Below are 14,825 nucleotides of genomic sequence, written 5' to 3'. Positions count from 1 at the left end.
AAAGCCATGTTAGTATCAAGCTGCTCTTCCACCAGCTCCAAGTGCAAGTTAGTATCAAGATGCTCTTCCACCAGCTCCAAGTGCAAGTTAGTATCAAGCTGCTCTTCCACCAGCTCCAAGTGCAAAGTGCTGCGAGCTGAAAGCCATGTTAGTATCAAGCTGCTCTTTCACCAGCTCCAAGTGCAAGTTAGTATCAAGCTGCTCTTCCACCAGCTCCAAGTGCAAAGTGCTGCGAGCTGAAAGCCATGTTAGTATCAAGATGCTCTTCCAACAGCTCGAAGTGCCAAGTGCTGTGAGCTGAAAGCCATGTTAGTACTCAAGCTGCTCTTCCACCAGCTCCAAGTGCAAAGTGCTGCGAGCTGAAAGCCATGTTAGTACTCAAGCTGCTCTTCCACCAGCTCCAAGTGCCAAGTGCCGTGAGCTGAAAGCCATGTTCATATCAAGATGCTCTTCCACCAGCTCCAAGTGCAAGTTAGTATCAAGATGCTCTTCCACCAGCTCCAAGTGCAAAGTGCAGCGAGCTGAAAGCCATGTTAGTACTCAAGCTGCTCTTCCACCAGCTCCAAGTGCAAAGTGCTGTGAGCTGAAAGCCATGTTAGTATCAAGCTGCTCTTCCACCAGCTCCAAGTGCCAAGTGCCACGAGCTGAAAGCCGTTAGTATCAAGATGCTCTTCCACCAGCTCCAAGTGCAAGTTAGTATCAAGATGCTCTTCCACCAGCTCCAAGTGCAAGTTAGTATCAAGATGCTCTTCCACCAGCTCCAAGTGCCAAGTGCCGCGAGCTGAAAGCCATGTTAGTACTCAAGCTGCTCTTCCACCAGCTCCAAGTGCAAAGTGGTGCGAGTTGAAAGCCATGGTAGTATCAAGCTGCTCTTCCACCAGCTACAAGTGCAAGTTAGTATCAAGATGCTCTTCCACCAGCTCCAAGTGCCAAGTGCCGCGAGCTGAAAGCCATGTTAGTACTCAAGCTGCTCTTCCACCAGCTCCAAGTGCAAAGTGCTGCGAGCTGAAAGCCATGTTAGTACTCAAGATGCTTTTTCACCAGCTCCAAGTGCCAAGTGCCGCGAGCTGAAAGCCATGTTAGTATCAAGATGCTCTTCCACCAGCTCCAAGTGCAAAATGCTGCGAGCTGAAAGCCATGTTAGTACTCAAGCTGCTCTTCCACCAGCTCCAAGTGCAAAGTGCTGCGAGCTGAAAGCCATGTTAGTACTCAAGCTGCTTTTTCACCAGCTCCAAGTGCCAAGTGCCGCGAGCTGAAAGCCATGTTAGGATCAAGCTGCTCTTCCACCAGCTCCAAGTGCCAAGTGCCGCGAGCTGAAAGCCATGTTAGTACTCAAGCTGCTCTTCCACCAGCTCCAAGTGCAAAGTGCTGCGAGCTGAAAGCCATGTTAGTATCAAGCTGCTCTTCCACCAGCTTCAAGTGCAAGTTAGTATCAAGATGCTCTTCCACCAGCTCCAAGTGCAAAGTGCCGCGAGCTGAAAGCCCTGTTAGTACTCAAGCTGCTCTTCCACCAGCTCCAAGTGCAAAGTACTGCGAGCTGAAAGCCATGTTAGTATCAAGATGCTCTTCCACCAGCTCCAAGTCCAAGTTAGTATCAAGATGCTCTTCCACCAGCTCCAAGTGCAAGTTAGTATCAAGCTGCTCTTCCACCAGCTCCAAGTGCAAAGTGCTGCGAGCTGAAAGCCATGGTAGTATCAAGCTGCTCTTCCACCAGCTCCAAGTGCATGTTAGTATCAAGATGCTCTTCCACCAGCTCCAAGTGCCAAGTGCCGCGAGCTGAAAACCATGTTAGTACTCAAGCTGCTCTTCCACCAGCTCCAAGTGCAAAGTGCTGCGAGCTGAAAGCCATGTTAGTACTCACGCTGCTCTTCCACCAGCTCCAAGTGCAAAGTGCTGCGAGCTGAAAGCCATGTTAGTATCAAGCTGCTCTTCCACCAGCTCCAAGTGCAAGTTAGTATCAAGATGCTCTTCCACCAGCTCCAAGTGCAAGTTAGTATCAAGCTGCTCTTCCACCAGCTCCAAGTGCAAAGTGCTGCGAGCTGAAAGCCATGTTAGTATCAAGCTGCTCTTTCACCAGCTCCAAGTGCAAGTTAGTATCAAGCTGCTCTTCCACCAGCTCCAAGTGCAAAGTGCTGCGAGCTGAAAGCCATGTTAGTATCAAGATGCTCTTCCAACAGCTCGAAGTGCCAAGTGCTGTGAGCTGAAAGCCATGTTAGTACTCAAGCTGCTCTTCCACCAGCTCCAAGTGCAAAGTGCTGCGAGCTGAAAGCCATGTTAGTACTCAACCTGCTCTTCCACCAGCTCCAAGTGCCAAGTGCCGCGAGCTGAAAGCCATGTTCGTATCAAGATGCTCTTCCACCAGCTCCAAGTGCAAGTTAGTATCAAGATGCTCTTCCACCAGCTCCAAGTGCAAAGTGCAGCGAGCTGAAAGCCATGTTAGTACTCAAGCTGCTCTTCCACTAGCTCCAAGTGCAAAGTGCTGCGAGCTGAAAGCCATGTTAGTATCAAGCTGCTCTTCCACTAGCTCCAAGTACCAAGTGCCGCGAGCTGAAAGCCATGTTAGTATCCAGCTGCTCTTCCACCAGCTCCAAGTGCCAAGTGCCACGAGCTGAAAGCCATGTTAGTATCAAGATGCTTTTCCACTAGCTCCAAGTGCAAGTTAGTATCAAGATGCTCTTCCACCAGCTCCAAGTGCCAAGTGCCGCGAGCTGAAAGCCATGTTAGTACTCAAGCTGCTCTTCCACCAGCTCCAAGTGCAAAGTGCTACGAGCTGAAAGCCATGGTAGTATCAAGCTGCTCTTCCACCAGCTCCAAGTGCAAGTTAGTATCAAGATGCTCTTCCACCAGCTCCAAGTGCCAAGTGCCGCGAGCTGAAAGCCATGTTAGTACTCAAGCTGCTCTTCCACCAGCTCCAAGTGCAAAGTGCTGCGAGCTGAAAGCCATGTTAGTACTGAAGCTGCTTTTTCACCAGCTCCAAGTGCCAAGTGCCGCGAGCTGAAAGCCATGTTAGTATCAAGATGCTCTTCCACCAGCTCCAAGTGCAAGTTAGTATCAAGATGCTCTTCCACCAGCTCCAAGTGCAAAATGCCGCGAGCTGAAAGCCATGTTAGTACTCAAGCTGCTCTTCTACCAGCTCCATGTGCAAAGTGCTGCGAGCTGAAAGCCATGTTAGGATCAAGCTGCTCTTCCACCAGCTCCAAGTGCCAAGTGCCGCGAGCTGAAAGCCATGTTAGTACTCAAGCTGCTCTTCCACCAGCTCCAAGTGCAAAGTGCTGCGAGCTGAAAGCCATGTTAGTATCAAGCTGCTCTTCCACCAGCTTCAAGTGCAAGTTAGTATCAAGATGCTCTTCCTCCAGCTCCAAGTGCAAAGTGCCGCGAGCTAAAAGCCCTGTTAGTACTCAAGCTGCTCTTCCACCAGCTCCAAGTGCAAAGTACTGCGAGCTGAAAGCCATGTTAGTATCAAGATGCTCTTCCACCAGCTCCAAGTCCAAGTTAGTATCAAGATGCTCTTCCACCAGCTCCAAGTGCAAGTTAGTATCAAGCTGCTCTTCCACCAGCTCCAAGTGCAAAGTGCTGTGAGCTGAAAGCCATGGTAGTATCAAGCTGCTCTTCCACCAGCTCCAAGTGCAAGTTAGTATCAAGATGCTCTTCCACCAGCTCCAAGTGCCAAGTGCCGCGAGCTGAAAGCCATGTTAGTACTCAAGCTGCTCTTCCACCAGCTCCAAGTGCAAAGTGCTGCGAGCTGAAAGCCATGTTAGTACTCAAGCTGCTCTTCCACCAGCTCCAAGTGCAAAGTGCTGCGAGCTGAAAGCCATGTTAGTATCAAGCTGCTCTTCCACCAGCTCCAAGTGCAAGTTAGTATCAAGATGCTCTTCCACCATCTCCAAGTGCAAGTTAGTATCAAGCTGCTCTTCCACCAGCTCCAAGTGCAAAGTGCTGCGAGCTGAAAGCCATGTTAGTATCAAGATGCTCTTCCAACAGCTCGAAGTGCCAAGTGCTGTGAGCTGAAAGCCATGTTAGTCCTCAAGCTGCTCTTCCACCAGCTCCAAGTGCCAAGTGCCGCGAGCTGAAAGCCATGTTCGTATCAAGATGCTCTTCCACCAGCTCCAAGTGCAAGTTAGTATCAAGATGCTCTTCCACCAGCTCCAAGTGCAAAGTGCAGCGAGCTGAAAGCCATGTTAGTACTCAAGCTGCTCTTCCACTAGCTCCAAGTGCAAAGTGCTGCGAGCTGAAAGCCATGTTAGTATCAAGCTGCTCTTCCACCAGCTCCAAGTACCAAGTGCCGCGAGCTGAAAGCCATGTTAGTACTCAAGCTGCTCTTCCACCAGCTCCAAGTGCAAAGTGCTGTGAGCTGAAAGCCATGTTAGTATCAAGCTGCTCTTCCACCAGCTCCAAGTGCCAAGTGCCACGAGCTGAAAGCCATGTTAGTATCAAGATGCTCTTCCACCAGCTCCAAGTGCAAGTTAGTATCAAGATGCTCTTCCACCAGCTCCAAGTGCCAAGTGCCGCGAGCTGAAAGCCATGTTAGTGCTCAAGCTGCTCTTCCACCAGCTCCAAGTGCAAAGTGCTGCGAGCTGAAAGCCATGGTAGTATCAAGCTGCTCTTCCACCAGCTCCAAGTGCAAGTTAGTATCAAGATGTTCTTCCACCAGCTCCAAGTGCCAAGTGCCGCGAGCTGAAAGCCATGTTAGTACTCAAGCTGCTCTTCCACCAGATCCAAGTGCAAAGTGCTGCAAGCTGAAAGCCATGTTCGTGTCAATATGCTCTTCCACCAGCTCCAAGTGCAAAGTGATGCAAGCTGAAAGCCATGTTCGTGTCAATATGCTCTTCCACCAGCTCCAAGTGCAAGTTAGTATCAAGATGCTCTTCCACCAGCTCCAAGTGCAAAGTGCCGCGAGCTGAAAGCCATGTTAGTACTCAAGCTGCTCTTCCACCAGCTCCAAGTGCAAAGTGCTGCAAGCTGAAAGCCATGTTAGTATCAAGCTGCTCTTCCACCAGCTCCAAGTACCAAGTGCCGCGAGCTGAAAGCCATGTTAGTACTCAAGCTGCTCTTCCACCAGCTCCAAGTGCAAAGTGCTGCGAGCTGAAAGCCATGTTAGTATCAAGCTGCTCTTCCACCAGCTCCAAGTGAAGGTTAGTATCAAGATGATCTTCCACCAGCTCCAAGTGCATAGTGCCGTGAGCTGAAAGCCATGTTAGTACTCAAGATCCTCTTCCACCAGCTCCAAGTGCCAAGTGCCGCGAGCTGAAAGCCATGTTAGTACTCAAGCTGCTCTTCCACCAGCTCCAAGTGCAAAGTGCTGCGAGCTGAAAGCCATGGTAGTATCAAGCTGCTCTTCCACCAGCTCCAAGTGCAAGTTAGTATCAAGATGCTCTTCCACCAGCTCCAAGTGCCAAGTGCCGCGAGCTGAAAGCCATGTTAGTACTCAAGCTGCTCTTCCACCAGCTCCAAGTGCAAAGTGCCGCGAGCTGAAAGCCATGTTAGTACTCAAGCTGCTCTTCCACCAGCTCCAAGTGCCAAGTGCTGCGAGCTGAAAGCCATGTTAGTACTCAAGCTGCTCTTCCACCAGCTCCAAGTGCAAAGTGCTGCAAGCTGAAAGCCATGGTAGTATCAAGCTGCTCTTCCACCAGCTTCAAGTGCAAGTTAGTATCAAGATGCTCTTCCACCAGCTCCAAGTGCAAAGTGCCGCAAGCTGAAAGCCCTGTTAGTACTCAAGCTGCTCTTCCACCAGCTCCAAGTGCAAAGTACTGCAAGCTGAAAGCCATGTTAGTATCAAGATGCTCTTCCACCAGCTCCAAGTGCAAGTTAGTATCAAGATGCTCTTCCACCAGCTCCAAGTGCAAGTTAGTATCAAGCTGCTCTTCCACCAGCTCCAAGTGCAAAGTGCTGCGAGCTGAAAGCCATGTTAGTATCAAGCTGCTCTTTCACCAGCTCCAAGTGCAAGTTAGTATCAAGCTGCTCTTCCACCAGCTCCAAGTGCAAAGTGCTGCGAGCTGAAAGCCATGTTAGTATCAAGATGCTCTTCCAACAGCTCGAAGTGCCAAGTGCTGTGAGCTGAAAGCCATGTTAGTACTCAAGCTGCTCTTCCACCAGCTCCAAGTGCAAAGTGCTGCGAGCTGAAAGCCATGTTAGTACTCAACCTGCTCTTCCACCAGCTCCAAGTGCCAAGTGCCGCGAGCTGAAAGCCATGTTCGTATCAAGATGCTCTTCCACCAGCTCCAAGTGCAAGTTAGTATCAAGATGCTCTTCCACCAGCTCCAAGTGCAAAGTGCAGCGAGCTGAAAGCCATGTTAGTACTCAAGCTGCTCTTCCACTAGCTCCAAGTGCAAAGTGCTGCGAGCTGAAAGCCATGTTAGTATCAAGCTGCTCTTTCAACAGCTCCAAGTACCAAGTGCCGCGAGCTGAAAGCCATGTTAGTACTCAAGCTGCTCTTCCACCAGCTCCAAGTGCAAAGTGCTGTGAGCTGAAAGCCATGTTAGTATCAAGCTGCTCTTCCACCAGCTCCAAGTGCCAAGTGCCACGAGCTGAAAGCCATGTTAGTATCAAGATGCTCTTCCACCAGCTCCAAGTGCAAGTTAGTATCAAGATGCTCTTCCACCAGCTCCAAGTGCCAAGTGCCGCGAGCTGAAAGCCATGTTAGTACCCAAGCTGCTCTTCCACCAGCTCCAATTGCAAAGTGCTGCGAGCTGAAAGCCATGGTAGTATCAAGCTGCTCTTCCACCAGCTCCAAGTGCAAGTTAGTATCAAGATGCTCTTCCACCAGCTCCAAGTGGCAAGTGCTGCGAGCTGAAAGCCATGTTAGTACTCAAGCTGCTCTTCCACCAGCTCCAAGTGCAAAGTGCTGCAAGCTGAAAGCCATGTTCGTGTCAATATGCTCTTCCACCAGCTCCAAGTGCAAAGTGATGCAAGCTGAAAGCCATGTTTGTGTCAATATGCTCTTCCACCAGCTCCAAGTGCAAGTTAGTATCAAGATGCTCTTCCACCAGCTCCAAGTGCAAAGTGCCGCGAGCTGAAAGCCATGTTAGTACTCAAGCTGCTCTTCCACCAGCTCCAAGTGCAAAGTGCTGCGAGCTGAAAGCCATGTTAGTATCAAGCTGCTCTTCCACCAGCTCCAAGTACCAAGTGCCGCGAGCTGAAAGCCATGTTAATGCTCAAGCTGCTCTTCCACCAGCTCCAAGTGCAAAGTGCTGCGAGCTGAAAGCCATGTTAGCATCAAGCTGCTCTTCCACCAACTCCAAGTGCAAGTTAGTATCAAGATGCTCTTCCACCAGCTCCAAGTGCAAAGTGCCATGAGCTGAAAGCCATGTTAGTACTCAAGCTGCTCTTCCACCAGCTCCAAGTGCAAAGTGCTGCGAGCTGAAAGCCATGTTAGTACACAAGCTGCTTTTTCACCAGCTCCAAGTGCCAAGTGCCGCGAGCTGAAAGCCATGTTAGTATCAAGGTGCTCTTCCACCAGCTCCAAGTGCAAGTTAGTATCAAGATGCTCTTCCACCAGCTCCAAGTGCAAAGTGCCGCGAGCTGAAAGCCATGTTAGTACTCAAGCTGCTCTTCCACCAGCTCCATGTGCAAAGTGCTGCGAGCTGAAAGCCATGTTAGGATCAAGCTGCTCTTCCACCAGCTCCAAGTGCCAAGTGCCGCGAGCTGAAAGCCATGTTAGTACTCAAGCTGCTCTTCCACCAGCTCCAAGTGCAAAGTGCTGCGAGCTGAAAGCCATGTTAGTATCAAGCTACTCTTCCACCAGCTCCAAGTCCAAGTTAGTATCAAGATGCTCTTCCACCAGCTCCAAGTGCAAGTTAGTATCAAGCTGCTCTTCCACCAGCTCCAAGTGCAAAGTGCTGCGAGCTGAAAGCCATGGTAGTATCAAGCTGCTCTTCCACCAGCTCCAAGTGCAAGTTAGTATCAAGATGCTTTTCCACCAGCTCCAAGTGCCAAGTGCCGCGAGCTGAAAGCCATGTTAGTAATCAAGCTGCTCTTCCACCAGCTCCAAGTGCAAAGTGCTGCGAGCTGAAAGCCATGTTAGTATCAAGCTGCTCTTCCACCAGCTCCAAGTGCAAGTTAGTATCAAGATGCTCTTCCACCAGCTCCAAGTGCCAAGTGCCGCGAGCTGAAAGCCATGTTAGTAATCAAGCTGCTCTTCCACCAGCTCCAAGTGCAAAGTGCTGCGAGCTGAAAGCCATGTTAGTATCAAGCTACTCTTCCACCAGCTCCAAGTGCAAGTTAGTATCAAGATGCTCTTCCACCAGCTCCAAGTGCAAGTTAGTATCAAGCTGCTCTTCCACCAGCTCCAAGTGCAAAGTGCTGCGAGCTGAAAGCCATGGTAGTATCAAGCTGCTCTTCCACCAGCTCCCAGTGCGAAAGTGCCGCAAGCTGAATGCCATGTTAGTATCAAGATGCTCTTCCACCAGCTCCATGTGCAAGTTAGTATCAAGCTGCTCTTCCACCAGCTCCAAGTGCTGCGAGCTGAAATCCATCTTCATATCAAGATGCTCTTCCACCAGCTCCAAGTGCAAAGTGATGCAAGCTGAAAGCCATGTTCGTGTCAATATGCTCTTCCACCAGCTCCAAGTGCAAGTTAGTATCAAGATGCTCTTCCACCAGCTCCAAGTGCAAAGTGCCGCGAGCTGAAAGCCATGTTAGTACTCAAGCTGCTCTTCCACCAGCTCCAAGTGCAAAGTGCTGCGAGCTGAAAGCCATGTTAGTATCAAGCTGCTCTTCCACCAGCTCCAAGTACCAAGTGCCGCGAGCTGAAAGCCATGTTAGTACTCAAGCTGCTCTTCCACCAGCTCCAAGTGCAAAGTGCTGCGAGCTGAAAGCCATGTTAGTATCAAGCTGCTCTTCCACCAGCTCCAAGTGCAAGTTAGTATCAAGATGCTCTTCCACCAGCTCCAAGTGCAAAGTGCCGTGAGCTGAAAGCCATGTTAGTACTCAAGCTGCTCTTCCACCAGCTCCAAGTGCAAAGTGCTGCGAGCTGAAAGCCATGTTAGTACTCAAGCTGCTTTTTCACCAGCTCCAAGTGCCAAGTGCCGCGAGCTGAAAGCCATGTTAGTATCAAGATGCTCTTCCACCAGCTCCAAGTGCAAGTTAGTATCAAGATGCTCTTCCACCAGCTCCAAGTGCAAAATGCCGCGAGCTGAAAGCCATGTTAGTACTCAAGCTGCTCTTCTACCAGCTCCAAGTGCAAAGTGCTGCGAGCTGAAAGCCATGTTAGGATCAAGCTGCTCTTCCACCAGCTCCAAGTGCCAAGTGCCGCGAGCTGAAAGCATGTTAGTACTCAAGCTGCTCTTCCACCAGCTCCAAGTGCAAAGTGCTGCGAGCTGAAAGCCATGTTAGTATCAAGCTGCTCTTCCACCAGCTTCAAGTGCAAGTTAGTATCAAGATGCTCTTCCACCAGCTCCAAGTGCAAAGTGCCGCGAGCTGAAAGCCCTGTTAGTACTCAAGCTGCTCTTCCACCAGCTCCAAGTGCAAAGTACTGTGAGCTGAAAGCCATGTTAGTATCAAGATGCTCTTCCACCAGCTCCAAGTCCAAGTTAGTATCAAGATGCTCTTCCACCAGCTCCAAGTGCAAGTTAGTATCAAGCTGCTCTTCCACCAGCTCCAAGTGCAAAGTGCTGCGAGTTGAAAGCCATGGTAGTATCAAGCTGCTCTTCCACCAGCTCCAAGTGCATGTTAGTATCAAGATGCTCTTCCACCAGCTCCAAGTGCCAAGTGCCGCGAGCTGAAAACCATGTTAGTACTCAAGCTGCTCTTCCACCAGCTCCAAGTGCAAAGTGCTGCGAGCTGAAAGCCATGTCAGTACTCAAGCTGCTCTTCCACTAGCTCCAAGTGCAAAGTGCTGCGAGCTGAAAGCCATGTTAGTATCAAGCTGCTCTTCCACCAGCTCCAAGTGCAAGTTAGTATCAAGATGCTCTTCCACCAGCTCCAAGTGCAAGTTAGTATCAAGCTGCTCTTCCACCAGCTCCAAGTGCAAAGTGCTGCGAGCTGAAAGCCATGTTAGTATCAAGCTGCTCTTCCACCAGCTCCAAGTGCAAGTTAGTATCAAGCTGCTCTTCCACCAGCTCCAAGTGCAAAGTGCTGCGAGCTGAAAGCCATGTTAGTATCAAGATGCTCTTCCAACAGCTCGAAGTGCCAAGTGCTGTGAGCTGAAAGCCATGTTAGTACTCAAGCTGCTCTTCCACCAGCTCCAAGTGCAAAGTGCTGCGAGCTGAAAGCCATGTTAGTACTCAACCTGCTCTTCCACCAGCTCCAAGTGCCAAGTGCCGCGAGCTGAAAGCCATGTTCGTATCAAGATGCTCTTCCACCAGCTCCAAGTGCAAGTTAGTATCAAGATGCTCTTCCACCAGCTCCAAGTGCAAAGTGCAGCGAGCTGAAAGCCATGTTAGTACTCAAGCTGCTCTTCCACTAGCTCCAAGTGCAAAGTGCTGCGAGCTGAAAGCCATGTTAGTATCAAGCTGCTCTTCCACCAGCTCCAAGTACCAAGTGCCGCGAGCTGAAAGCCATGTTAGTACTCAAGCTGCTCTTCCACCAGCTCCAAGTGCAAAGTGCTGTGAGCTGAAAGCCATGTTAGTATCAAGCTGCTCTTCCACCAGCTCCAAGTGCCAAGTGCCACGAGCTGAAAGCCATGTTAGTATCAAGATGCTCTTCCACCAGCTCCAAGTGCAAGTTAGTATCAAGATGCTCTTCCACCAGCTCCAAGTGCCAAGTGCTGCGAGCTGAAAGCCATGGTAGTATCAAGCTGCTCTTCCACCAGCTCCAAGTGCAAGTTAGTATCAAGATGCTCTTCGACCAGCTCCAAGTGCCAAGTGCCGCGAGCTGAAAGCCATGTTAGTACTCAAGCTGCTCTTCCACCAGCTCCAAGTGCAAAGTGCTGCGAGCTGAAAGCCATGTTCGTACTCAAGCTGCTTTTTTCACCAGCTCCAAGTGCCAAGTGCCGCAAGCTGAAAGCCATGTTAGTATCAAGATGCTCTTCCACCAGCTCCAAGTGCAAGTTAGTATCAAGATGCTCTTCCACCAGCTCCAAGTGCAAAATGCCGCGAGCTGAAAGCCATGTTAGTACTCAAGCAGCTCTTCTACCAGCTCCATGTGCAAAGTGCTGCGAGCTGAAAGCCATGTTAGGATCAAGCTGCTCTTCCACCAGCTCCAAGTGCAAAGTGCTGCGAGCTGAAAGCCATGGTAGTATCAAGCTGCTCTTCCACCAGCTTCAAGTGCAAGTTAGTATCAAGATGCTCTTCCACCAGCTCCAAGTGCAAAGTGCCGCGAGCTGAAAGCCCTGTTAGTACTCAAGCTGCTCTTCCACCAGCTCCAAGTGCAAAGTACTGCGAGCTGAAAGCCATGTTAGTATCAAGATGCTCTTCCACCAGCTCCAAGTCCAAGTTAGTATCAAGATGCTCTTCCACCAGCTCCAAGTGCAAGTTAGTATCAAGCTGCTCTTCCACCAACTCCAAGTGCAAGTTAGTATCAAGATGCTCTTCCACCAGCTCCAAGTGCAAAGTGCCGTGAGCTGAAAGCCATGTTAGTACTCAAGCTGCTCTTCCGCCAGCTCCAAGTGCAAAGTGCTGCGAGATGAAAGCCATGTTAGTACTCAAGCTGCTTTTTCACCAGCTCCAAGTGCCAAGTGCCGCGAGCTGAAAGCCATGTTAGTATCAAGGTGCTCTTCCAGCAGCTCCAAGTGCAAGTTAGTATCAAGATGCTTTTCCACCAGCTCCAAGTGCAAAGTGCCGCGAGCTGAAAGCCATGTTAGTACTCAAGCTGCACTTCCACCAGCTCCATGTGCAAAGTGCTGCGAGCTGAAAGCCATGTTAGGATCAAGCTGCTCTTCCACCAGCTCCAAGTGCCAAGTGCCGCGAGCTGAAAGCCATGTTAGTACTCAAGCTGCTCTTCCACCAGCTCCAAGTGCAAAGTGCTGCGAGCTGAAAGCCATGTTAGTATCAAGCTACTCTTCCACCAGCTCCAAGTCCAAGTTAGTATCAAGATGCTCTTCCACCAGCTCCAAGTGCAAGTTAGTATCAAGCTGCTCTTCCACCAGCTCCAAGTGCAAAGTGCTGCGAGCTGAAAGCCATGGTAGTATCAAGCTGCTCTTCCACCAGCTCCAAGTGCAAGTTAGTATCAAGATGCTCTTCCACCAGCTCCAAGTGCCAAGTGCCGCGAGCTGAAAGCCATGTTAGTAATCAAGCTGCTCTTCCACCAGCTCCAAGTGCAAAGTGCTGCGAGCTGAAAGCCATGTTAGTATCAAGCTACTCTTCCACCAGCTCCAAGTGCAAGTTAGTATCAAGATGCTCTTCCACCAGCTCCAAGTGCAAGTTAGTATCAAGCTGCTCTTCCACCAGCTCCAAGTGCAAAGTGCTGCGAGCTGAAAGCCATGGTAGTATCAAGCTGCTCTTCCACCAGCTCCCAGTGCGAAAGTGCCGCAAGCTGAATGCCATGTTATTATCAAGATGCTCTTCCACCAGCTCCAAGTGCAAGTTAGTATCAAGCTGCTCTTCCACCAGCTCCAAGTGCTGCGAGCTGAAATCCATCTTCGTATCAAGATGCTCTTCCACCAGCTCCAAGTGCAAAGTGATGCAAGCTGAAAGCCATGTTCGTGTCAATATGCTCTTCCACCAGCTCCAAGTGCAAGTTAGTATCAAGATGCTCTTCCACCAGCTCCAAGTGCAAAGTGCCGCAAGCTGAAAGCCATGTTAGTTCTCAAGCTGCTCTTCCACCAGCTCCAAGTGCAAAGTGCTGCGAGCTGAAAGCCATGTTAGTATCAAGCTGCTCTTCCACCAGCTCCAAGTACCAAGTGCCGCGAGCTGAAAGCCATGTTAGTACTCAAGCTGCTCTTCCACCAGCTCCAAGTGCAAAGTGCTGCGAGCTGAAAGCCATGTTAGTATCAAGCTGCTCTTCCACCAGCTCCAAGTGCAAGTTAGTATCAAGATGCTCTTCCACCAGCTCCAAGTGCAAAGTGCCGTGAGCTGAAAGCCATGTAAGTACTCAAGCTGCTCTTCCACCAGCTCCAAGTGCAAAGTGCTGCGAGCTGAAAGCCATGTTAGTACTCAAGCTGCTTTTTCACCAGCTCCAAGTGCCAAGTGCCGCGAGCTGAAAGCCATGTTAGTATCAAGATGCTCTTCCACCAGCTCGAAGTGCAAGTTAGTATCAAGATGCTCTTCCACCAGCTCCAAGTGCAAAATGCCGCGAGCTGAAAGCCATGTTAGTACTCAAGCTGCTCTTCTACCAGCTCCATGTGCAAAGTGCTGCGAGCTGAAAGCCATGTTAGGATCAAGCTGCTCTTCCACCAGCTCCAAGTGCCAAGTGCCGCGAGCTGAAAGCCATGTTAGTACTCAAGCTGCTCTTCCACCAGCTCCAAGTGCAAAGTGCTGCGAGCTGAAAGCCATGTTAGTATCAAGCTGCTCTTCCACCAGCTTCAAGTGCAAGTTAGTATCAAGATGCTCTTCCACCAGCTCCAAGTGCAAAGTGCCGCAAGCTGAAAGCCCTGTTAGTACTCAAGCTGCTCTTCCACCAGCTCCAAGTGCAAAGTACTGCGAGCTGAAAGCCATGTTAGTATCAAGATGCTCTTCCACCAGCTCCAAGTCCAAGTTAGTATCAAGATGCTCTTCCACCAGCTCCAAGTGCAAGTTAGTACCAAGCTGCTCTTCCACCAGCTCCAAGTGCAAAGTGCTGCGAGCTGAAAGCCATGGTAGTATCAAGCTGCTCTTCCACCAGCTCCAAGTGCATGTTAGTATCAAGATGCTCTTCCACCAGCTCCAAGTGCCAAATGCAGCGAGCTGAAAGCCATGTTAGTACTCAAGCTGCTCTTCCACCAGCTCCAAGTGCAAAGTGCTGCGAGCTGAAAGCCATGTTAGTATCAAGCTGCTCTTCCACCAGCTCCAAGTGCAAGTTAGTATCAAGATGCTCTTCCACCAGCTCCAAGTGCAAGTTAGTATCAAGCTGCTCTTCCACCAGCTCCAAGTGCAAAGTGCTGCGAGCTGAAAGCCATGTTAGTATCAAGCTGCTCTTCCACCAGCTCCAAGTGCCAAGTGCCGCGAGCTGAAAGCCATGTTAGTACTCAAGCTGCTCTTCCACCAGCTCCAAGTGCAAAGTGCTGCGAGCTGAAAGCCATGTTAGTATCAAGCTACTCTTCCACCAGCTCCAAGTCCAAGTTAGTATCAAGATGCTCTTCCACCAGCTCCAAGTGCAAGTTAGTATCAAGCTGCTCTTCCACCAGCTCCAAGTGCAAAGTGCTGCGAGCTGAAAGCCATGGTAGTATCAAGCTGCTCTTCCACCAGCTCCAAGTGCAAGTTAGTATCAAGATGCTCTTCCACCAGCTCCAAGTGCCAAGTGCCGCGAGCTGAAAGCCATGTTAGTAATCAAGCTGCTCTTCCACCAGCTCCAAGTGCAAAGTGCTGCGAGCTGAAAGCCATGTTAGTATCAAGCTACTCTTCCACCAGCTCCAAGTGCAAGTTAGTATCAAGATGCTCTTCCACCAGCTCCAAGTGCAAGTTAGTATCAAGCTGCTCTTCCACCAGCTCCAAGTGCAAAGTGCTGCGAGCTGAAAGCCATGGTAGTATCAAGCTGCTCTTCCACCAGCTCCCAGTGCGAAAGTGCCGCAAGCTGAATGCCATGTTATTATCAAGATGCTCTTCCACCAGCTCCAAGTGCAAGTTAGTATCAAGCTGCTCTTCCACCAGCTCCAAGTGCTGCGAGCTGAAATCCATCTTCGTATCAAGATGCTCTTCCACCAGCTCCAAGTGCAAAGTGATGCAAGCTGAAAGCCATGTTCGTGTCAATATGCTCTTCCACCAGCTCCAAGTGCAAGTTAGTATCAAGATGCTCTTCCACCAGCTCCAAGTGCA

The sequence above is a fragment of the Ambystoma mexicanum genome, chromosome 1p (genome assembly GCF_040938575.1).
Source record: "Ambystoma mexicanum isolate Mex_15411 chromosome 1p, UKY_AmexF1_1, whole genome shotgun sequence".
NCBI classification, from domain to species: domain Eukaryota; kingdom Metazoa; phylum Chordata; class Amphibia; order Caudata; family Ambystomatidae; genus Ambystoma; species Ambystoma mexicanum.
This window is presented reverse-complemented; position numbering follows the sequence as displayed.